Raw genomic sequence first — 26,701 nt, 5'->3', positions numbered from 1 at the left:
AAAGAATTAATGCACCCCCTGCTTTGGTCTTCTAAATTATTTGACTTTCACTAGTCGTGCTGACCTGAATTTTCCTTTGCTTTATCATTTGATTTTGGAGCAGTATTCAGGGGCGGGATTCTCCCATCCTGTGGGGCCTAGGAAAAGAGGCCGGGGGACAGAGAGCCCCCCCCCCCCCCCCCCCCCCGGGGTCGGAGCCCCTACCTCGCCGCCCCCCCCCCCCCCCAACAGCCCCGCCATCCGACCCTTGGATACAGAGTCCCCGCCGGCTGCAAACATGTGCGGACAGCACCGGCGGGACTCAGCGTTTTAACTGCGGCCGCTCGGCCCATCCGAGCTAGTGAATTGGCGGACCAGCCACGTAGAGCGGCCCACGACCGGGGCTGCGCCAACCATGCCGGCACCAATTCTCCGCTCTGTGGAGAATCACATGCCGGCGTCGGGGTGGCGTGGCCCGGTCGCAGGGATTCTCCGGCCCAGCCCAGGGCTGGGAGAATCCCTCCCCGGATGTTTGTAGATAGGGAAGGTGCTGGAGATGTGCTATATTTGACCACCCATTCTTCTGTAATGTAAATGTGGAATTATCTCCTCTATGACCCATGTATGCTGGTTGAATTAAAATTTTCAGGACTAAACCTGACAGATTTGTACGAGGTAACAGTATCTAGGAAAAGGGAGAAAAGGCAGGTCAATTAAATTAAAGTACAGATCATGCATTGAAGAGTGGAACAGGCACAAGTGCTAAATTACCATTTTGTGACCAAGAGCATTGCATCATTTCAGTGAATGCTTCCCTGGCAGTACCTATGTTGTGTTCATTTTTAAACAACCCAATGCACTCAATAATGAGTGCAAGAGGGCACACAGGAGCAGCACCAGACACACCTAAAATGAGTTGTGTGGTGATATGCATCACTGTAAATACACAAGGGGTTAATGTAAATACACGTAGACTAGATAGACACTAGAGGGAGCACCAGAGACATGACACACAGACATTCAACCAATAGGTCAGTAAGATAGGACACGACCAATGGGCATTCACGATACACACAGAGGTGACACTACCACAGGGGGGCATTACACCAACCCATATAAAAGGACACAGCACACATGATCGTCCTCTTTCCAGTGGAGACTCTCAGTGAGTACACAGGGTTGATTTGGAATACATCACACCAATCATGTGGATTGTAGTAGACAGGTTCGTCAGTCTGAGTAGCTATAGCAGGATTAACAGGAGACTCGAATCCAAGTAGGAGAATTGTCAACAGTTTAATAAACATGTTAAAGCTATCTCTAAGTCTGAACCTTCCTTTGTCAGAGTGCACATCAAGGAAGCAGCTTATGCTACGTCAAGAGCGTAACAAAACAAGTTGTTAAGCTGGTGAAGCTACAGCACAGCACTACTTGCATGCCAAACAGCGAAAGCAGCATGGAATAGACAGAGCTAATCAATCTCACAACCAACAGTCTAAGCTCTGCAGTACTGCCACATCATATTTTCATCAGTGGTGGATAATTAAACGGCTAAGAGGAGGAGGCTTTATAAATATCACTATCTTCATTGGTTGGGGAACCCAGCACATCCGTGCAAAAATCTAGGCTGAAGCATTTGCAGCCATCTTCAGCCAGAAGTGACAAGAGGAAAATCCATTGCAGCCTTCTCCTGTTTGGCATGCTAGTATCAGAAATGCCACTCTTTAGCCAATGTGATTCACTCCACGTGATATCAAGAAATAACTGAAGGCAAAGAATGCTGTAAAGGCTGTGGAACTGGCAACATTCTGGCAATAGTACCGAAGACTAGTACTGAAGTTCTCCAGAACTAGCTGTGTCCATAGCCAAGCTGTTCCAGTACAGCTACAACACTGGCATCAAACCAGCAGAAGTGGAAAATTGTTCAGACGTGTCTGTCCACATGAAGCATGACAAATCCAACCCTGCCAGTTGCCACCCCATGGGTCTACTCTCGATCATCAGCAAAGTAATGGAAAGTGTCGTTGGCAATTCTATCTTGTGCACTTACTTAAAATAACTTTCTCACTGACACCAAGTTTGGGGGCCATTGTCATCACTCAGTTCCTAATCCCATTACAGACTAGTTCCAAACATGGACAAAAGAGCTGAACTCAAAGATAGAAACATATAACTTAGGAACAGGAGTAGGCCATTCGGCCCCTCAGGCCAGCTCCACTATTCAATAAGATCATGACTGATCTGCATGTAACTTCAAATCCACATTCTTGTCTAACTCCAATAACCTTTTGCTCCCTTAATAAACAATAATCTATCAAACTCTACCTGAAAAAATATCCAAATACTTTGCTTTCACTGCCCTTTGAGGAAGAGAGCTCCAGAGACTCATGATCTTCTGAGGGAAACGATTTCTCCTTTTTTTTTAAAACAGTGATTCCTGGTTCTAGATTCTCCAACAGGAGGAAACATCCTCTCCACCCCCACCCGTTCAATACCCCTCAGGTTGAGGGAGAGTGCCTGCCCTTGTCACCAAGGCAACATTTGATCAAAAGTGGCATCAATAACCCCGAGCAAAACTAGTCAACTGAATCAGGGGGACAACTCTCCACTGGTTGGAGTCATATCTAGTACAAAGGTAGATGGTTATAATTGTTGGAGGTATTTCATATTAGTCCTGGAATATCATTGCAGGATGTCCTCATGGTTATGTACTAGGTCCTACCACCTTTAGTTTCATCAATGACCTTCCCTACATCAGAAAGTCAGAAGTGGGGCCATTTGCAGATGATTGCACAATGTTCAGCACAGCACCATTCAGGATTCCTCAGATGCTGAAGCAGCCTGTGTCCATATGCAGCAAGACCTGGAAAATATCTATGCTTGGCAAGTAACATTCATGCTATGCAAGTACCAGACAGCAAACATCTCCAACAAAATAGAATTTAACCATCTCTCCTTGACATTCAATTACTTTATCATTGCTGAACTCCACACCTTTAGCATTTTGGGAGTTAGCATTGACCAAGCCTAATAAGTACTGGGCTAGAACAGCAGGTCAGGTCTGCAGAGAGTAACTCACCTGACTCAGCAAATACACCGGGGTAGAAAGGCCATATATGGTGAATCTTCACTCTGAGGGGTCGGATGCAGGATAGAGTCAGGTTTGCCATTCCTGGAAAGGGTGGAAATGAGTGTCAGGAGCCAGGGGTTGGGGGTAAGGGGGAGGGGAAGTGGGGGGTGCTCTGACTGCCAAGGCATACTGGTTAAAAGGCCCAGCTAGGTGCTCTGACTTTGTCTTGACTATATTGTAACATTATAGACCCTTTAGACCTCACTCTCACATCCTCTCATCCGCTCCCTGCACTCCCATTCCACCTCCATGCCAATTCAATACCAACTCGTGTTCCAACGAACCCCTATGGCCTCTTATCACCCCCATGCCATCTAATGTTAATCTATGGCCCTTCCATGCCCATTCACCCCATGGCCCCTTGTAGCTCGCATGCCACTCTCTATTAGCCCATGCCACCACCCACCGCAATGGCCCCTTATAGCAATAAGGACTCAATAAAAACTTGCTAAAGTTCTTAACACTATTCATTTCTATCAAGTTTAACTTGACTTGAGGCTTTACAGTCAAATTTTAGAGTTAAAAGACTGCCAAAGCAGCGATAGGATGTCCCTGTCCAGTCGACTCTGCAATCTTCTCCTTATGAACATCTAGTGGTTTGTGCCAAAATAGGGAGAGCTGTCCCAAAGCATGCATAGCGTGACATGGTCATTCTAACTGAATCAAACCTTACAGCCAATATCCCAGAATTCCCCATCACTAGCCCTATCATTATCACCATGTCTGGTCCACAGGCAGGCCAAACCAGCAGATATAGTGGTCCTGGGATTCCTAAACATTGACTTAAAACCCCTGGAATTGTCATGACATCAGATCAAGGTCATTCTTTTCTTATTTTTCATATTACGGGACGTGGGCGTCATTGGTTAAGCCAGCATTTATTGTCCATCCCTAATTGCCCTTCTGAAGGTGGTGGCGAGTTGCCTTCTTGAATCACTGCAGTCTCGGAGGTGTATGTACACCCACTGTGCTGTTAGGGAGGGAGTTCCAGGATTTTGTACCAATGACAGTGAAAGAACGGCAATCTATTTCCAACATGATGTGGAGATGCCGGAGTTGGACTGGGGTGAGCACATTAAGAAGTCTTACAACACCAGGGTAAAGTCCAACAGGTTTGTTTCAAACACGAGCTTTCAGAGCGCAGCTCCTTCTTCAGGTGATTGGAGAGGTAGGATCCAGAAGCATTTATATAGACAAAGTCAGAGATGCTGTACAATGCTTGGATTGCGAGCATTTGCAGGTAATCAAATCATTACAGATCCAGAGAGAGGGGTAACCCCAGGTTAAAGAGATGTGAATTGTGACCTGGGGTTTTTAACCTGGGGTTACCCCTTTCTCTGGATCTGTAATGATTTGATTACCTGCAAATGCTCGCAATCCAAGCATTGTCCAGCATCTCTGACTTTGTCTATATAAATGATTCTGGATCATACCTCTCCATTCACCTGAAGAAGGAGCTGCGCTCCGAAAGCTCGTGTTTGAAACAAACCTGTTGGACTTTAACCTGGTGTTGTAAGACTTCTTACTATTTCCAACATAACTGACTTGGAGGGAACCTCCAAGTGGTGGGGTTCCCAGGTATCTGCTGCTCTTGTCCTTCTAGATGGTAGTGGTCGTGGAAGGTTCTGTCCAAGGTACACTGCTGAATTACTGCAGTGCATCTTGTAGATGGTACACACAGCTGGCACTGTTTGTCGGTGGTAGAGGGTTTGAATGTTTGCGGAAGGTGGAGCAATCAAGCGGGCTGCTTTGTCCTCGATGGTGTTGAGCTTCTTGAGTGCTGTTGAAGCTGAATGCATCCAGGCAAGTGGAGAGCATTCCATTACACTCCTGACTTGTGCCTTGTAAATGGTAGGGGCAGCACGGTAGCACAGTGGTTAGCACAGTTTCTTCACAGCTCCAGGGTCCCAGGTTCGATTCCCGGCTGAGTCACTGTCTGTGCGGAGTCTGCACGTTCTCCCCGTGTCTGCGTGGGTTTCGTCCGGGTGCTCCGGTTTCCTCCCACAGTCCAAAGATGTGCGGGTTAGGTGGATTGGCCATGCTAAATTGCCCTTAGTGTCTAAAAAGGGTAAATGGGGGTTACTGGGTTACGGGGTTAGGGAAGATACGTGGGCTTCAGTAGGGTGCTCTTTGGAAGGGCCATTGCAGATTCGATGGGCCAAATGGCCTCCTTCTGCACTGTAAATTCTATGATTCTATGATGGTGTACAGGTTTTGGGGAGTCAGAGGCCAAGTTGCTCGCCATAGGATTCCTAGCCTTTGACCTGCCCTGGGAGCCACAGTATTAATATGGCTAGCCCAGTTCAGTTTCTTATCAATGGTAACCCCCAGGACGTTGATTGTTGGGGCTTCAGTGATGGCAATGCCATTGAATGTCAAGGGGTGATAGCTAGATCCTCTCTTATAGGAAATGGTCATTGCCTGGCACTTGTGTGGCACAAATTTAACTTGCCACTTGTCAGGCCAAGCTTGGATATTGTTCAGGCCTTGTTGCATTTGGACATGGACTGCTTCAGTGTCTGAGGAGTCGTGAATGGTGCTGAACATTGTGCTGGCAGTCATCCGCAAATATCCCCGCTTCTGACCTTATGATGAAGGGAGGTCATTGATGAAGCAGATGAAGATGGTTGGGCTGAGGACACTACCCTGGGGAACACCTGCAGTGATGTCCTGGAGTGGAGATGATGACCTCCAACCATCACAACCATCTTCCTTTGTGCCAGGTATGACTCGAACCAGCAGAGAGTTTTCCCCCCCGATTCCCATCGACTCCAGTTTAGCTAGGGCTCCTTTATGCCACACTCAGTCAAATGCTGCCTTGAAGTCAAGTACAGTCACGCTCACCTCACCTCTGGCATTCAGTTCTTTATCCATGTTTGAACCAAGATTGTAATGAGGTCAGGACTGAGTGACCCTGGTAGAATCCAAACTGAGCGCCGTGAGAATGTTATTGCTGAGTAAGTGCCGCTTGATAGTATTTATTGCTGACTCCTTCTATCACTTTGCTAATGATGGAGAGAAGACTTTAGGGTGGTAATTGGCTGGGTTGGATTTGCCCTGTTTCTTATGTACAGGACACACCTGGGCAATTTTCCACATTGCCAGATAGATGCCAGTGATATCGCTGCATTGGAACAGCTTGGCCAGGGGTGCGGCAAGTTTTGGAGCACAAGTCTTCAGTACTATTGCCGAATATTGTCAGGGCCCATAGTCTTTGTAGTGTCCAGTGCCTTCAGCCGATTCTTGATATAGATTTCATAGATTTCATAGAATTTACAGTACAGAAGGAGGCCATTCGGCCCATCGAGTCTGCACCGGCTCTTGGAAAGAGCACCCTACCCAAGCCCATACCTCCACCCTATCCCAATAACCCAGTAACCCCACCTAACACTAAGGGCAATTTGGACCCTGAGGGCAATTTAGCCTGGCCAGTTCACTTAACCTGTACATCTTTGGACTGTGGGAGGAAACCGGAGCACCCGGAGGAAACCCACGCACACACGAGGAGAACGTGCAGACTCCACACAGACAGTGACCCAAGCCGGGATTCGAACCTGGGACCCTGGAGCTGTGAAGCATTTGTGCTAACTACTATGCTACCGTGCTGCCCATGTGGGGTGAGATCAAATTGGCTGAAGACTGACATCTGTAATGCTGGGGACCTCTGGAGGAGACCGAGATGGATCATCCATTCAGCACTTCTGGCTGAAAATTGTTGCGAATACCTCAGCCTTGTCTTTTGCACATATGTACTGGGCTCCCCCATCATTGTGGACAGGGATATTTGTGAAGTCTCCTCCTCTAGTGAGTTGTTTAATTGCCCACCACCATTCAAGGCTGGATGTGGCAGGACTGCGGTGCAGGGAAACCTTCTGCTGATCACCACCTACTGTCGCCCCCGAATTGATGACATTAGCACTCCTCCATGTTGAACATCAGTTAGAAATAGTATCAAAAATTGCAATGTTCCTTTAGCAGGGCACAAACGAGTCTGAACCGAGATGGTCAAAAGAAAGACTAGGTTTATTTTGAAAGACATATATTTACAATCAGATCCCAGCCCAGGTCTGCCTTGTCAATACGATACCTGGCCGACTTTATACAGATCTCATTTGTGATTTTCCTCTGGCTCCCCTGCTTTAAAAACCTCTGGATATTTTCCCAGCACTTAATATAGGCCCCCAGATCCCATTTGGAAAATCTGCGGCCTGTCCAGGTGTTGGCGTTTTAGCCAATCGTGGTTTAGCAGGCTTGAGCCATGTCCCTTGATTATGATAAACGACAACCGCACTAACTGCTGCCTGTAAACTACTGGGGTCATTGTGGTTCTCTTTTTAAAAAAATTTAGAGTGGCCAATTAATTTTTTCAATTAAGAGGCAATTTAACATGGCCAATCCACCTAGCCTGCATTTCTTTTGGGTTGTGGGGGTGCAACCACGCAAACACGAAGAGAATGTGCAAACTCCACAGGGACAGTGACCCAGAGCCGGGATCGAACCTGGGACCTTGGTGCCGTGAGGCAGCAGTGCTAACCACAGCACCATCGTGCTGCCCTTCATTGTGGTTCTAGCAATGGCTAACGATTTGCAGGTGTACGTTGCTAATTGTGACTTAGTGTCCCGCAGATGTAACTGCTATACCCACCCCGTCTTTATCCTGTCGAAGGTCTGCTTCCCAATGAATGAAACTACAGCACCCGTGTCGCGATCCATGTTTAATGGATATGCATTTACTTGCACAATTATCTTGATAGAGGACACTCGGAGTGATTCAATAAAATTCAGCTGTATACACTCCTCCTCCTCTGGTTGGTCCAGCTGAAAGTTGGTGCCTGCCTCTGGCAGGGCATGGAGTTACTGGTCGACTCGTGCCTTGCGCTCCCTGTAGCTCCTGAATTCACATGCCCTACAATGCCTGGGCTCTCCCATCTACAGACTCTGGGGAGGTTCCTGTCAGGACATTTCTATCTGTGAACAATTGACCTGGCCCCTATGGTACTCGGTCCAGGGAGGATTTTCCATCGTGAGAGGGTTTCACGCCTGGAGGGGACGCATCTGAGGGTGTTTACCTCCATCCCCTGGATCTCTTGCACTCCTGTCTCAGCGCTTTCACGGGAAAGGGAAATTTGCATGGCCTGCTGAAGGTCTAGGGACTGTGTGGCTAGTAACTTCCTTTGTGTAGCGATATTATTTATGCCGCAGACCAAATGGTGGCCTAACATTTTGGAAAGGGGCATTCCATATTCACAAAATCCGGCTAGTTTTCGTTTCCTCGTCAAAATCTCGGTTACGGACTCCCAGTGGGTCCTCCCTGCTTTATTAAAAAAGTACCACTGTACTATAGCAGATGGTTTAGGTTTGAAGAGTTGCACCACTCGAGTTACCAATTGTTTGAAGGTTTTAGACTCCTGAGCTGCAGGATATGGAAGGATTTTTAATCACACCATAATTATGGGTTTCGGAGACAGGCAGTAATATTACTTTTTTTTTAAATTATTTTTATTCAAATTTTGATCAAAACATAATTTTTGCATAACAGTTAACAACATTTAAAACAAGATGAATGTTAACATTATATGCAGAAAAAAGAACAATAATACGCAACAATTCCCCCCCCCCCCCCCCCCCCGAGTAGCTGCTGCTGACATTTACTGCTCCCCTAGAAAGTCGAGGAACGGCTGCCACCTCCGAGGGAACCCCGTCATGGACCCTCTCAAGGCAAACTTTATTTTCTTGAGACTGAGTAACCCAGCCATGTCACCAATTCAGGTCTCCACACTCGGGGGCTCCGAGTCCCTTCACATTAAAAGGATCAGTCTCCGGGCTACCAGGGAGGCGAAGGCCAATACGTCAGCCTCTTTCGCTTCCTGAACTCCCGGATCGTCTGACACACCAAAGATCGCTATCTTTGGATTCGGCACCACCCGCATGTCTAAGATCTTGGAAATTGCCTTGCCAAATCCCTGGCACGAACGAACCTCCATGAGTCTACGCCCCCCCACCTGTTCCATGAAGCCCCTCAGTTCCTTAGCCGCCGCTGGTCGCTTTCCCGACCTGGGGTTTGACCGGTAAATACAGGGTCAATGACTGTGTTAAAGTCACCCCCCCCCATTATCAAATTGTGTGAGTCTAAGTCCGGAATTTTACCCAGCATGCGTCTCATGAATTCCATGTCGTCCCAGTTCGGGGTGCAGACGTTCACTAACACCACCTGGGTCCCCTTCAGCTTCCCACTAACCATTATGCATTTGCCCCCTTTGTCAGTCAGAATACTCCCTGCCTCAAATGCCACCCGTTTGCTGACCAGAATTGCTACCCCTCTGGTCTTTGAATCCATACCCGAATGAAACAGCTGGCCCACCCACCCCTTTCTCAATCTTGTTTGATCTGCATGTTTTAGGTGCATCTCCTGTAGCATGGCTACATCTGCCTTTAACCCCTTTAGGTGCGAGAACACGCGAGCCCTCTTGACCAGCCAATTCAGACACCTCACTTTCCACGTGATCAGCCTGGATGGGGGGTTAACCCCCCCTCCCCTGCCGACTAGCCACCCCCCTTTTTCGGGCCCGCATTCCCCGCTTACTCGAACCCTCCCATTGGAGCCCCCTCCCCCCGACTCTCCATCTGTTCCCCCACGTTAGCTCCTTTTCTGTCAGCAAAGCAGCATTCCCCCCCCCCACCCAACAGCCCCACGATCGCAATCCCCCAAGTCAAGCACCCGCTTAACACTAACTCTCTCCCCATTACGCTTCTGTGAGTCATCTGACCCATGCTGACCGCAGCTTATCTCGCCTCCGTCTCCGATTTCGGGCCCCTCCCTCCCTATGAAAAGCCCAACTTTACTGCTTTAACAGCCCCCAAAGAACATTTTCCAACCCCCCCCCCCTCCTCCAAACGAAGCAAAGAACAAACCCTGGGTGCAAACCCGGCCCCACAAAAGAAACTACTCCAGCTGCGAGAAGAGCAGCCCTACATGTAGGGCCCCTCTCCTCTCTCTGAGGCCGAACTCCACAAAAGCCGAGATCGTGGCCAGAGAAAGAGGGAACAAAAAAAAGGGAACAACTAATATTACTATCTGTTGATTAACCTCTGTATATTGTGCACCGGGAAAAAGTAATGTAAGTGTTCTGCGTACTATGTCCCATCCTCTAAGCCTGCGTCAAACATGTCCAATCTTCTGATTTCTGAAGGCAGATTTGTGATTTTTTTTTAAAAACTCTCCAACCTTAGTCCAGTGGTGAAAGGGAGGTGATGGTGTAGCAGTGTTGACAGTAATCCAGTTGTATCCTCGTTGCTAATTTAGTAGGCCACAAATGAGTCCGAACCGAGATGGTCAAAAGAAAAACTAGGTTTATTGTGCAAGACTTACATTTACAATATACATCCGATCCCAGGTGGGTCCAAACCTGGCTAACTTTATACAGATCCGAATCATGAATGCCCTTGGGCTCCCTGCACCCTTAGCTGAGGAGCTCATATTCAACAAGACACACGGGGAGACTGATTGCTTCAATCCTGTAAGTTTTGCGTGGGTTAGAACAGTCAAAAAATGTACTCTTGGGGATGGGACTTCAATGGCGATCACCAAGAGTGATTTGGTAGCACCACCGAACCTGCCATGTCCCAAACTATATAATGTGCTGGACAGGGTCTGCACCAGGTGGCAATGGCACCAACAAGAGACAATCCTTAAAAACTAGTTATTCATGGGAGAATGGGATAGATTCAGAATAGATTTAACAGCTCAAAACTGGGCATTAATGTGACATTGTGGAATACCAGAAGCTGCAGAACTATATTGAACCACGATGTGCAACCTCATGTCTTGACTATTCCCCACTCTGCCATTACCATCAAGTCAGGGATCAATCCTCATTCAATGAGTTCAGGCGAGGCTGTCAAGAGCAGCAACAGGAATATACAAAAATGAGGTAACAATCTGGTGGAGCTACACACAGGACCAAATGCATGTCAAACAGTGGAAGCAGCATGTGACAAATGTTCCCACAAACAGTACATCAGAACAAAGCTCTGCAGTCCAGCCATATCCATAGTGAATAATTTCGGACAACTAAACTCTGATGAGAACAGGAGAGGGTTCCACAAATATCTTCACATTCAATGATGAGGGATCCCAGCACACCAGTACAAAAGACAAAGCTAAAGCATTTACATCTTCAGCCAGAAGTGCCAAGAGAACGATTAATTTCAGCCTCTTCTTTAGTTTCCCAGCATCATAGGTATCACTCTTCTGCCAATTTGATTCATTCAAGTGGTATCAAGGAACAACACTGGTTCTAGGAAAGGCAGTAGGCCCCAACAACATCTTTTCAGGTGTTCTGAAGACTTGCACTTAACTAGCCGCGCCCCAAGGAACTTAACTAGCCAGACTGTTTCAGTACAACTACATCTACCTGGCAATGTGGAAACTTGCCCAGTTATTCTTGTCCACATAAAACAGGGCAAATCCAACCATGTCAATTACAGCTCCATCAGGCTACTCTTGATCAGCAGAATAGTCATCAACAGTGTTATCAAACAGCGAAACACGGCAATAAATTACCAACCAATGCTAAGTTTGGGTTCTGAAGTTCTATTTGGCCCATGACTTCATTATAGCATTGGTCCAAACATGGACAAAGGAGTTGAGAAAGAGTTGAGAGGAGAGTAACAGCCCTTGACATCAAGCCAGTTTTTGACTGAGTATGGCATCAAGTAGCCCTTGTACGATTGAAGTCATTGGGAAAAACTCTCACTGATTGATGCTATACCTAGCACAAAGGAATAATGTGTTTTTTGTAGACCCCGAACCTTGCCACACAATTTCCTCAGTTTAGTTTCCTAGGCCCAATCATCTTCAATTGCTTCATCAATGACCTTCCTTCCATTAGAAGGTCAGAAGTCAGGATGTTCACTGATGATTGTGCTGTCTTCAGTACAATTCACAATTCCAGAGAACTGAAGCAGAATACACCTGCAAATTCCTCTCCAAGCCACATACCATCCTGACTTGAAACTATATCACCATTCCTTCACTGTTGCTGGGTCAAAATCCTGCCTAACAGCACTGTGGGTGTACTTGCACCACATGGACTACAGTGGTTAATAAGATGGCTCACCACCATCTACAAGGAAGATCACAGTTGGCCAACAAATGATAGCCGAGCCAACAATGTTTATGCCCCACAAAGGAATTAAAGAAATGTTGTCTGACCAAAGGAGTATGTCCAGCATTTTCTGTTTTTATTTCAGATTTCTAACATCTGCAGTATTTTGCTTTTGTGGAGACCCAACATTGTGGTTTTGATAATCCATACTATTATGTTCATTAATGTTTTTCTGTACAACTAGGGACATAAACAACAGGATGAATATTTTATATGAATGTAAAAAAAAGAATCATTTTAGAGAATGATACGGAAATACAGATGATGGGTTATAGATACAACAGAGTTAGTGCTCTGATAACTGTATAAATTGGGTAAGAACATAACCACAGCTGGGAAGATGTAGGATGGGGTAAATTGAACTCAACTGGTTGTAGCTGACTGGTCTTATACTGCAATATATTATTTAATTTGATATTGGCTGTTGGTTCATTTAAACAAGTAATGAGGACTGCAGCCTTTGTCTACATACTAAAACAAGAATACATCATTAATACCTTGTCTTTAGTCAGGGACAATGAATCATACTGGTACGGTAAATAAATCAAAGTGCATGACTGTAACAGAAGGCACTTAATGTTCTTTCCTTTCAAATTAATGGAGAAAAATCAGACATCCTCTTTGATAGAATTGTGCTCTCACCTAATCAACATTATCATAATTGCTACACTCAAGCAAGTCAGTTCACCTGGGTATAGAACCAGGAATATCTTCCCTTTTTATTTTATCTACAAACAACAATAAAAGGTCACTAATAACTGAAATTAGAGGAGGGAAGGTTGTGCATGTCTTTAATTTACATCAAAACGGTTTGTGTTAGATATCATTAAAGCTACCACCCAAGATTTACTTTCTGTTTGTTTAATTTCAGAGACCTTGTAGAATTTTTTGCATGCATTGACAGAGCTCTAATTGCTGTTCTTACAGAGAACACAATGTGTTATGTTAAATCTTTGACTAAAGTTGCTCCCAGGCTCGGTTCTGCCTGGAAAACATGTCTATTTTGCATAGCTCCAGATCACTTAACCAGATCAAACCATCCAAGTGTTGTGGGCGGGATTCTCTCAGCCCGGGGCCAGGCCAGAGAATCCCCACGACCGGCGTGAATCACGCCACACCCCGGCATGCGATTCTCAGCTGATTGGCGCTGTTTGCCGTGCTGGCCCCCTGTAGGGGCCAGAATTGCTGATCCTGAGGCCGTGTTGACGCTGTCAAGAAATGCGACAGCGTTTCCAACGGCACAGAATCCCGCCCTGTATCTTAACAGCAGTGATACTGCACAATTTGGCAAAATGCAGGGAGAGAAAATCAACTTGGTTTCCAACATGAAATGTGTGGCAATGTATCTGAAGACATCAGTCTGAGGCCTGTTCAAAATTGGGTTGTTTTTTTTCTGCATGTTGTCCCAATACAGCTTGCTGGTCAGGGACAGCAATTGTCTGACCCAAACTCCAAACGAACCTGAAGGCTAGGTCCTCAAAGGGGACAGTGAGGGAAAGTTCAGGGATTTGTAACCCAAAAATCATCCCTCCAGCCTAGATTTTGCAGCAAACGAAACCTGAATTTCTCCACAAGACTTAGTAAAATGAAGTTGACTTTTGATTAGAATACAAAGCAAGGCCAATCGTGCATCCTACCCAATTTTAAGAGCTGTGACCCAAAAAGTTACATTCCTTGACCTCTTCACTTTTGCCCCACATAATTCACTCCAGACAAGAAGATGTGGGCTCACTCAATACACTTCAAGGTCAGAGTATTAGCCTCTCAATTACTATTTAAAATAGCTTTCAGTTAGGACTCTCCAGTCCTCTTTGTGAAGTTGATGTGCATCAGGCAATAAAGAGATGTAAAAATAAATACATAATTGGCTATAAAATATAAAAATATGATCTATGGATGTGCTAGAGGGCACCTTTGGCAATTTGTGGCAATTATTGGACACTAAAAAATAAATTTCCAAGATGGCTCATTCATTTTCACATATGAAGGCGCAAAATATGTATCAGTCGAGAGTGAATCAAGACTTTAAGGTCCCCACTCAATAGTAGCTATATTTGAGTTCATTATTAAGTGCAGGAACTAAGGCAGATATACTGTGATTTAATGAATGGTGCATTTGCTGACATTCTGATGAATGACATTAATATACAATAAAACACTGACAGGCATAACATTGAATGTAATAAGCAATCCATTATTCATAAAGACTATCAATAACGCCATGAGATATGACTCAGCTGAAGATTTCTATGTGCATGTTAGTTCAACTGGAACTAATCTCCAAGGAAGAACCAGCAGATTGGGTGGGTGGGAGGGAGGAAATAATCAAACATTTGTGGATCAGTATCCATTAACTTTCAGTGCCAGTGTATTCATTGCAACCACACCTAACAACTGCCTCTATATTTGTGATGTCAGTATCACAACAAAGAATGTATGATGGCACAGACTTGAAAGTAACCAAGCACCCTCACATTGGCTTTCCGTACCACAAGCAGCTTACTTGTCACCATGGCAGATAAAATGCCGGTGATGATAGCTCAGAAGAACACATCAATATTGGTTTATCGATGGAGGTTTTATTTACCATTTCCATGAACCAAATTTGTTCCAATTTTTTTCCATTATTGACTTCCACTAATATGCGTTCCTCCCTTATCTCTCCTCAGGTGTTAACGCTGTACAGTTCCACGGTCAATAGCAACCTACCAATACTGTGGTGTACCTGCATCATATGGCTGCAGTGGTTCGAGAAGACAGCTAACCACCACCTCCTCAAAGGCAACTAAGGATGGGTGACAGATCCTGACCTTGCCAGTAATGCACACATTCCAAGAAAGAATTAAAAATCACTTCTGCCAATTGGCCTTTCTTCATGTTGACACCCAGAAAGTGAGACCTGCAATTGACAAAGAATTGCACCCTATTTTTGACAGGGATTGGGTCATTAAATTGAATAACTCAGGCAATTCAGCGTGAATCGAACTGTAGACCTTACCCTTCCAGGCACAGAAACATTAAATTAAACCCACTTAAAACTATACCTTATTTCTAATGTTTACTTGTACAAATATTGATCCCTTAAAACTACCTTTGTTTTCCTAACAAATAAACAATTTACAATGTATACCTTATGCATTTAGAGTTAAAAATGAGTCATACGTGAATTAATAAGCAAACCATGGTCGAAAACATCAGACAACAAATGAAAGATGCAACCATAAACAGAGTCAATGGGCTTGTCAACAACCCACCCAGACATTAGTAACATTGTAAGTCAACCAATCTGACTGAAACTTTGCCTCTCTCAATAGGATTTCCAATCTTCACCTTCGCAGATCTTGCCTTGCAATTCTCTCCAAAACTCACTCAAGCTCAGACGGCTTCAACAACTACCCATCTTAAAGCGTTTCAATCTCAGCTCCTGAGATTCTGTCTGGCTGGATTCCCGAGTATACATCCAAACACCAAATTGTAGGCACAATTACAGATCTCTGGCTATGCCGAGAGAAGCCTACTGCTCCAAAATTGGTTCAGAGCAATTACCAGGGTTTCCCTGGAGCCCTTTTTTACTTGAAGTCTGCTCCCCATGGCCCTTTCTCTAACTCAGACTCTGTTACTCTGCTCATCTCTTGTTCCCTAACTTAACTTGAACATAGTAAGAAGTCTTACAACACCAGGTTAAAGTCCAACAGGTTTATTTGGAATCACTAACTTTCGGAGCGCAGTTCCTTCATCAGGTGAGGGACGATGTAGGTTACACAAGCACAGCATATAAACAGAAAGCCAATGATGCAAGATGATACTTTGAATGCGAGCCTTTGCAGATAATTAAGTCTTTACAGGTCCAGGCGGTGCGACTGGAGAGAGGGATAATCATTGGTTAAAGAGATGTGAATTGTCTCAAGCCAGGACAGTTGGTAGGATTTTGCAAGCCCAGGCCAGATGGTGGAGGGTGAAATGTAGTGAGACATGAATCCAAGGTCCCGGTTGAGGCCGTACTCATGCGTGCGGAACTTGGCTATCAGTTTCTGTTCAGCACTTCTGAGTGTGTGGATTAGGACACGGCCTCCCTAATGTTCCTTGCAGAGCTCTGGGGTCTAGGGGATCCTGTTGTGACCGGGGGTGAATGTGCAGAATAATGTTTGCCAGCACAACTGGCTTGCTGGATAGCACTCGGGGAGAAAACGGGACAAGTTAGGGTGCAGGAAGCTTGAGGATTTGAGGGTCCCGGGATGGAAGCCCTAATTGTCTGGCTCTCTCCTTCTCCAATTACTTACAGATAAAAAATTGTTGTTGGTGTCAATCCCTCAGCAGCTGCCCTTGCGTTATTGGGCTGCCAGACGCCAGAGAAGGCAGCAGTGTCGATTCAGGCTGGAGATGGAACCCCCCTGTGCAGGGGGCTGCTGCACTCTTTGAAGACCTGGTCGCCCAGCAGGCCGAGGAGGAACCTAATGAAGTCTTTCAATGAGATGACGGACAGCATGTGTCACAGAAGACTCCGCATCAGGAGTGAGACAGTGCAGCACCTGTGCCACGACCTCGCGGACTTGGCACATGACATGGAGGAGGATACTCGCTTATGGTGGTCATGAAGGCTGCACTCAACCTCTATGCCACCGGGTCTTTCCAGGGCTTGAGCAGGCACCTGTACAGCATTTCTCAAGCTAAAGCCCAAGGTGCATTCGGGAAGTTACAGATGCACTGTATGCCCGGGCATCAGACTTATTCAACATTGAGCTTGAGCAGGCCCACCAGATTGCCTGGCTGCAGGATTCTCCACCATCACTGGGATGCCCCAGGTCCAATCAGTGGCATGTTTGCCACCTTGGGCAACTGGTGAATGCCAGTGGGTTCTGAGGAATAAGTGTGAAGATCAGGTACGGGTCGGGTGTGAGGCATTAGCCAGTTTTTCATGTGGGGCGGGTTACACACCCTTGCAGCTCGGTGAAGGTTGTTGGTCTTCTTCCGACATTCAACGGTAGTTCTCCTCGTCATGCTGCCCACACTGACAACTGCTGCGACTGCCTAGCAGGCGGCATTACTGACACTGCTGCTGGTCCACTTGTGGCAAGGCATTGAGGCTCGAGTCAGGCAAATCAGACAGTGAGACAGCCAGTACTGGCAAGAATCTCATGGGGGTTCATTTTTTGGCACTAAGTGCCGTTGAACACGGGCCACGTTCTTGCCAAAACAGCAATTGACAAAAACCTCGCCAAATGTGCCCAAAATGAGACTTTAGAAATTTTTATGTTCACTTGCATTCAATGACTTGCAAGGCCATTGAATCATTTGAAAATAAGGATGAGAACTTTAAAATCGTACTGGTATTTTATCAAGAGCCAATATAGGTCAGCAGGCACAGGGGTGATGGTGGTTGAACAAAGAACAAAGAACTATACAACACAGGAACAGGCCCTTCGGCCCTCCAAACCAGCGCTGATCACGTGTCCTATCTAGACCAACCAACTATATCCTTCTATACCGCGTCTGTTCATATGCCTATCCAGATAAGTCTTAAAGGTTGCATGTGCCTCAACCACCTCACTTGACAGTCCATTTCAGGCCATCATCACCCCCTCTGTAAAAAACGTCCCGCCCCCCGCACATCTCCACATTTCCCCCCTCACCTTGAACCTGTGCCCCCTTGTAATTGTCATTTCCGCCCTGGGAAAAAGCCTCCAACCGTTCACCCTATCTATGCCCCTAATAATTATATAAACTTCTATCAGGTCGCACATCAGCCTCCCGTCTCTCTAGGGAGAACAATCCCAGTTTATTCAATCTCTCCTCGCAGCTAATACCCTCCATACCAGGCAACATCCTGGGAAACCTTTTCTGTACTCTCTGCAAAGCCTCCACATCCTTCTGGTAATACGGTGACCAGAATTGGACACAGTATTCCAAATGTGGCCGAAACAACGTTCTATATAATTGTCACATAATTTTCAAGCTTTTATACTCATTACCACGTCCTATGAAGGCAAGCATGTCATATGCTTTCTGCACCACCATTTCCACCTGTGCTGCCACTTTTAAGGATCTGTGACCTGCACGTCCAGATCTCTCTCTGTGTCTATGCTCCTGATGGTTCTGCCATTTATTTTTTGCTCCCACCTGAATTGGATCTACCAACATGTATCACCTTGCATTTGTCTGGGTTAAATTCCATCTGCCATTTCTCTGCCCAATTTTGCAGCCTATCTATATCCTGTTGTATTCTCTGACAATCTTCATTGCCATCCACAACTCCTGCAGTCTTAGTATCATCCGCAAACTTGCTAATCAGACCCACTACATTTTCTTCCAAGTTATTTATATATATATTACAAAGAGCAGAGGTCCCAGAACTGATCCCTGTGGAACACCACTAGTTACAGACTTCCATTCGGAAAAACACCCTCCCACTGCTACTCTATCTTCTATGGCCAAGCCAGTTCTGGATCCATCCAGCTAGTTCACCTCTGACCCCATGTGATCTAATCTTTTGCACCAGCTTGCCATGAGGGACCTTATCAAATGCTTTACTGAAGTCCATGTAAACATCCACAGTTCTTCCCTCATCAATCATTTTTGTCACCTCCGCAAAAAATTCAATCAAACTAGTGAGACATGACCTCCCTCATACAAAACCATGCTGCCTGTCACAAATAAGACAATTTACTTCCAAATGTGCATAGATCCTATCTCTGAGAATCTTTTCCAACAATTTCACTATCACTGATGTTAAACTCACTGGCCTATAATTATCCGGATTATTCTTGCAACCCTTCTTCAATAACGGTACAACATTGGCTATCCCCCAATCCTCTGGGATCTCACCTGTGGCTAATAAGGACACAAAGATTTCTGTCAGAGGCCCAGCGATTTCATCTCTTGCCTCCCTCAGCAGTCTGGGATAGATGCCATCTGGCCTTAGGGATTTGTCTACCTTAATACTTTTTAACACACCTAACACTTCCTCCCTCACAATAATGACCTGTTCTAAAGTGTTTGCACATCTCTTTGAGACATCACCAAACAACATGTCCCTCAGCAAAATATTAAGTGGAATAGATTTCAAAGCAGAGACCGAAGAAAATGGCTTCATTCATCCTAATATTTAACTAGGGGAAATTTCTACTCATCCAGTACTCAATATGAAACAAGAAATTTGATAAACTAAAGTTCAGTTGGATTAGTTGAGACAGCTGGTGGGGAGGTAGAGATGAGTGTCATCCACATAAATTTGAAAACTGATGCTGTTTCTGAATCATATCACTGAGGAAGAGCATGATAAATAGGAGGGCCAAGGATAAATCCTTGGAGGACATCAGATGTAATAGGAAGTGGCATTATTGTGGGCAATTCCCAGGCTTCCATTAGATGGATAAAAATTGAACCAGCTGCATGCAGTTCCATCCAACTGGACAATAACAGAGAAGTGTTGCGGGAGAGTGACGTGGTCAAGTGTTTCAATGGCTGCAGACAGACTGAAAGGGGTAAGGAGGGATAGTCCACCTTTGTCACTGATAAGGTGTCATTCATGATTTTAATAGAACTAGTTGTATGTCCGAGGCAGGAACTTGATTTGAGGGTGTTAAACATGGAATTCTGAGAAACATGAGCATGGATTTGGGAGGTGACAACATGTTTGAGGACACACAAAAGAAAGGGGAGATTGGAAGTGGAGAGGGAGACAGAGTCTAAAGAATAATGCATGTTCAGTACTGGGACAGAACCTTTGGAGAGTGTTTGACCTGATGGGTTAGATGAGAGAAGGAAGTGGCATAAATATCTGATGGTCACTTAAGATTGCGAGCACCAAAGAAGTCCATGAGCTCCTCACAATAGCTATTGGAGACATGGATGGAGGAGATCGGGCAATGGGATTAACAAGATAGTTTGCAGAACAGCCAGAATTATCTTTGCATTTCAGTATAATCCTAGAATAGTGAGTAGTATTGGAAGAAGAGATCAGGACTCAATAGTGTTTTATATTGTCAAGTCATTAGTGTTTTATATTGTCAAGCGTTCGGCTCAGGCTTGGGAGGGCCAAAGGGCTTGTTCCTGTGCTGTACTTTTCTTTGTTCTTTATTACTAGTAAATGGGTAAACCAATTGTCTGGTATATACTTCCAAGTCTATGATCCTTGGACTTAGAGGGCCCTCATCTTCGCTCCCCTAAGGGAAACAGTGAGGGTGAGAGAGTGTAATGAGTATATGGGGACCAGGTCATCAACGTTGGAGGGGAAGTCACAATTGAGCAAATCAATAACTGTAGAACGTTTGTGATGCACTGAGGGCCAAAGGGTAGACAATTGGGATTTTGAAAGTGCAGTAGTGTGCGAACTGGTATATATCAGAAAGTGTGGTAATATTGTAGCCACCTGGGGTGGCCACTGCCCAACACAAAATGGAAGATTGCAAGGAATGCAGGGAAAATGGACATGTTGGAAAGCAAGCAGCTTGCAAGGCGATTTTATATTGGGACGATTGCAGAAACCAGTTTTGACTGTTGCAGAAACCAGACAGCACTGTGAAAAAAAACCAGTTAACATACTAATGAGGCAATACCGAGCGAGTCCCAGATACAATGGACACAAGTTAAGCACAAATCGATACATTCTATGGAAGGCCAGACCCTGTGGCGCCAGAGAAGCCCAAAACAATAGGTCCCAAGAACCGCCCCAGTGACCGAGGAACTGTCCTATGATTGGGGGGTTCAAACATATCGATTGGGAAGAGACCCAATCGATTCCAAGCAGGTAAGGGAGTCCGCCCAAAGGGGCGCGGATCCCCTGGGACCTATAAAAGAAAGGTCCCACACATGGTTCAGTCTCCTGTCTCCTGGCTCCTGTCTCCTACTCCAGCCATCGAGCAGCAGCCACCAACAAGTAAGTACCTAACGACGACCGCTACCAGAAATAGGCACTCCTGACCCCCTTTCCAATTGATAACAATCTGAAGTCTGCAGACCAGAGCAGAGCAAGAGGCCTTGTTCCCTGACCCAGCAGTTCCTTCGAGATAAGTATTAGTTGTTTAGCGGTAGGAGTAAGTTTAATCCTTTAGCGTGTGCATGGGTAGTTATTATAATTGTATTATAATAAACTCTAGTTGTTTGGACTTACTAATTGGTGTACGGTTTTATTGCTTTGAACTTCACCTTGAAGCTTGTGGCGGTGTCTGAACGGCACCTGGCGACTCCAGAGCTTAGAACAAGAAACAGAGCCAAATTGAGTGTTAAGCACACTCACCCAGAACGACCAACAATATGCCCATGGGCTATCTCACAGTTGGATGGTGTGAGATCTCCAACCAGCAGGAGGCGATAGACGCACCATGCGGTCTCCAGACCAAGGTCATGTGACCCAGATATAAAGAGAGACGCATCCGGCCATTTTCAGAAAAAGGAGGCGAGGGTAATAAGATGTAAATGTAATTGGTCAGTGCTAGATGTAAGTTCCAGAGGAGTAGCAAGACTCCATGATACCGTGCTCCGTATCAGATTATCATCCTACCACGAGACACAATAAAAGGATCCTGGTTTGGACATATCAAAGTGTTCAGTGAGTTACTTCATAAAGTACAAGGGATCAAACACAACACACAGTACTTTCCAGACCCATGTCCTCTACCACCTAGAAGGACAAATAAAGCAGACATATGGAAACATCGCCATCTACACATTCACTTCCAAGTCAATTACTGTCCTGATTTGGAACTAAATCAGCTTCCTTTACTGTCGTTGGATCAAAACTCTCAACTCCCTAAAAGCACTGTGGATGTTTCTACAACAGATGGACTGCAGCAGTTCAGAAAGGCAGCTCACCACCACCTTCACAAGGGCAATTAGGGAGGGGCAATGAACGCTGACCTAGCCAGCGACAACCACATTCCACAACCACAAGTAGGATTAGGACAGGAAACAAGCATCTGAGTGCTACAAAGGTGACCTTTTCTATGATTAATAAAGTGAGAGTACTGACGCTATGTGAAATGGCAAGTTCAAGATAGTGGTTGCAAATATGAGTTTACATGGAAAAAGAGATTAAGGGAGGATGAGAGAACAGTGAACTAAGGAGAAAGCAAGTCGCAGAACAAACCTCCAAGTCCTTCTACTAACTCAGCAACAGCCAGTAGAAATCAATCCACAACTAGCTGACAATGATTGATGATTCCTTTAAATAATGCTGGAATGGGTGGGAGCTGTGCCTTCTTGCTGCTGAAAGCATGTTCAGCTGCGCAAGATTCACAGAAGGTATTAGCTGGAACAGGGAGGTCAAAACTAGCACTGCTAGAGCTAAATCATCATTAGGAGCTAATTTATATCATCAGCTGTCTACTCTGCATAATTCATGTATACACTCCCAGCACCTACGCTAAAGGCCTCATCAAAATAGCATCTTGCCGGGCAGCACAGTGGTAGCACTGCAGTCTCACGGCGCTGAGGTCCCAGGTTCAAGCCCGGCTCTGGGTCGCTATCCGTGTGGAGTTTGCACATTCCCCGTGTTTGCGTGGGTTTTGCCCCCACAGTCCAAAGATGTGCAACGTAGGTGGATTGAACACGCTAAACTGCCCCTTAATTAGAAAAAATGAATTGGGTACTCTAAAGTTTAAAAAACATTTTTTTTAAAAAGCATCTTGCTCAGCAAGCACTAAAAACGCATTTGTGTGATATAGGCATCACTTTGAACCAGAACTGGGACCCACAGTGCCAAAAATACAGATGGCACACAATTGAATTTTGCAGCCACAGTGTCTCACAATGGCACAGTGTAATCTGAAGTGAAGTACTCATTGTTTTTTCAGTGTTTAGTGGTCACCTCCCCTCAGACTAGGGCCTACTATTTGGATGTTTCAAGGAATCTGAAATTTAGCTGCTCTGCAGTTGGATGGCTTTCTCAATTTATGTCTCATTTGCTCATTACTAAATTCTTCCAACCAAAACAGTTTTATCTGTTCTTCCTTAAAATAGGTATTTATGTTCCCATTAGCTCTGTTTCAACAATGGGACTCAATTCATCTCAGTGGTCTGCTTGCAAGTAATCCATCCCTCCTCCTTAATTTAATCCTTCTCAAATTTGCTTTAATTGAATTTACAGCATTCTCAGAGTTAATTAGGGCTTCTTTCAAGGTTCCTTTTTAAAAGCTGTTTCTTCAGGTTTACCACTTTCTCAGATTTTCTTTCAGACTGTGCAAAGCGTAGAAGCACTTTTTCTGTTAGTTCACAAATAGCTTTATGTAAAACAATTATAATAAGCAAATACAAGATAAAACTTTAGGTGAAATAAAATATGCAACAGAATAAATACAATTAACACTACAGAGTACTGTTATGGCAACAAATCTGCACAATATCTATAATGGTTCAAAAATAAGACGCAGCATCAGTTTCTCAGGTAAACTAAGGATGGGCAGAAAATCAACCTTGCTGGTGTTTTCCATCACGAACAAAAATAATCTAAAAATATTCAATTTGCACATTTCCTCATTTTTTTTCAACATATCGCTCTGAATTTTCCCAAGAGCTGTTTGTATCTCCATCCATAGTATGGTATTAGATCTGCAGGACCCCTGGAAATATAAAATCAAAAACTGAAAATGACCATTCATGCTGTTCCTGCAGTTGTACTACAGGTATTGAAATCTTTCTAAAGTTGCAGTAGGTCATCAGGAAAACCTCCACAGAAATTCAGGCTCACTGCGTCAAGAAGCAATTCCAGGGTAAATCTATAAATTTGCATGCCTCTTATGGAATTCCAATTTAATTCAAGTTAATTAAAACTGGCTATAATTTATCTCCTTTTCCTTCAGGTGCTTCCAAATCACAGATTAAAGTAAACAACTTATTTTTCACTCTATGATCTGTAGCAATTAAGAACTATTAATTTCCTTACACTCAGTTGAGAAATTCGACTTTGGCCTGCAACTAATCTGAAGTCGGTGCAGAAGAAGCTCCCAGGAGAAAACCAAGGAAGGGAGGATCTCAAATGGTTTCACAGACCAGAATTTTTTTTTGGTGGCCTGGGAGGAGCATTCCTGCTTTACCTGGACCCACAAGACTGTGCACCCAAAGCTTGAAAGCCACTTTTTGAACAGCCTCCAGTGGTTGCTTTAAGAATCTCTAAGTAGGGCTCTCAGTGCCTGGTTTTACCAGATGGAGGGCAAGCAATGTACACTCAACAAATTGAGAGTTGAATTTTAAATTCGGGCCACCGAATTGGACTGGACCCCAATTTTCAATTTAATCAGCCTGTTTCAGCAGGCCTCTCACCATTTTCATGCCCACCTGAAAATTACATCAAGTGGACATTAAATGTCAAAGGAACCACCTATCCCCAAATTTTCAATTGTTGGCTTTCTATTTCTCTGTTAAAAAATGGGAGATCTCAAGTTACATTTCTCCCCTATGGTGTCACAGATTTCTACCTAAATTGACTCAAGATTATCTCTTGCCTTGTCATTCAATAAGTTTTCTCATGAACTGTTAACTCAATAATTCCTAGCAATATGTTTTATCATCCCTTTGTAATATTTTAAACCTTTCTTTCCAAAATGATTATCCATCCTCAAGTTTAAACCATGCTGCAACAGCAATGAGCGGCTTGTGCGTTGCACAGCTTCTTAGATATCATGCACAGAATTTGGCAGCCCCATCATAGTGGGAGCGTGGCTTCAGTTACAGCGAACTGTTCAACTGGGGCTGTTCAATTGGAATGCCCGCTTACTGGATGGGTTGTAAAATTGTATCCTATTTTTCAGTTTATGTTGGTCAAATGTCTTAGGTTATCTGTATTGTAGAACGTTTGGTGACATAGGCATTTGTTTAATCTTGCCTTCTGTTTTCCTTCTTTGTTTACCAATTTGGTATTAAGAGTACTATTTTTCTAAGTTTTCAGAATTTCATTTGAACTTAACCAGACCGAAGAAACTCGAGGGTGCGATTTAACACCCAAAAAATAGAGTCCCTGTTATAACCTGCCTGCTTACCATTGGCTGGGGACTAATGACAATCCCACAATCCTGTGGGAGTATGAGCTTCCCCCATGAGGGGGGCGGAGAAATCATTAGCAGACTCCCTGCATAAATAGAGCTGGCCAGTTTGGAACCAGAGAGAGAGGAGTTTGGCAGCAAGAGAAGTTGTTGCTGCTGTTGTATATATGTATATATATATATATATATATATATATATATATATATGTTAATTTGTAAATAAATGTTATTTCTTTGTATCCTGAAAACTCGTGCTGGATTCTTTGTGGCCCTCACAAAACTGGCGACGAGGGTTAAAGTGAATAGCTGTCTACACTGCTGAAGCCACCTCCCTGGATTTTTGTTGGACACAGGTTGGAAGTTGTTTTCTATTACACCATGCCTCAGTATGGATGTTTGGATGTTTTTGATGCTGCGCTGGAAACCTGGAACCAGTACGCTCAAAGGATGCGTTAGTATTTCCGGGCAAACAACATAATCGAAAACGAGCGCCAGGTGGTCATATTGCTCACCGCCTGTGGCCTGCATACATTTGGGGTGATTGGGAGCCTTACGTACCCAGCTGCGCCAGACACCAAAACGTTTGATGAACCTGTGAACTTAGTGGGGCAACATTTTAACCCAACCCCACCCACGATAGTCCAACGTTACCGGTTTAATACCAGTGAAAGGACCCCAGGAGAATCCCTTGCCGACTTTCTATCCAGGCTACGCAGGATTGCGGTGACTATGGTGAGACCTTGTCAGAAATGTTACGCGACCGTTTGGTTTGCGGTATTAACAACGCGGCCACCCAGAGAAAGTTGTTAGCCGAGCCAACATTGACTTTTCAACAGGCCATTCAAATAGTATTGTCCCGAGAGAGCGCAGAACGAGGAGTGCAAGAGCTACAGAGAATGGAGGTGCATGCCTTGGGGCGCAACCCCTTCCGTCCGAAAGCATCCCCCCGCACCCCTGCGGTACCTTGGGCAAGGCGACGTCCGGATCGACGCCAGTGGCCGTCAGACATTCCTCCCCGAAGGGAGCCTTCTTCAGAACCAATGGATGAGGAGCCATGCCCGTGTCAGACTTGTAGGTGCCGACCCTGTCGCAGACGTCGGTCCTGGGGGCGCCAGAGGCGCCGTCGTTCCGACCAAAACTGGGGTCAGCCGAGGGGCCGTACCTTTCTTTTTTTTTAAATAATTTTTATTGAAAGAGTTTTTCCATACAAACATTTACCCCTACTATTTTTTAAATTATATACAACCCAATCCCTCTAGGCAAATATCCCTCCCCCGCCCGCCCTCACGCGCGCACCAGTCCTCCCCCCCCCAAGCAACAACTTAACAAACAAGGCAGCCTACAGTTTCAGACATGAGCAGCGAGCAGACTTGCCCGCGTTACAGTCATGCATGTCCCCCCATGACCATTGCTGCCCCCCCCTCCCCTCCCCCCCCCCTCCCCTCCCCTCC

The sequence above is a fragment of the Scyliorhinus canicula genome, chromosome 5 (assembly GCF_902713615.1).
Source record: "Scyliorhinus canicula chromosome 5, sScyCan1.1, whole genome shotgun sequence".
Taxonomy (NCBI): Eukaryota; Metazoa; Chordata; class Chondrichthyes; order Carcharhiniformes; family Scyliorhinidae; genus Scyliorhinus; species Scyliorhinus canicula.
This window is presented reverse-complemented; position numbering follows the sequence as displayed.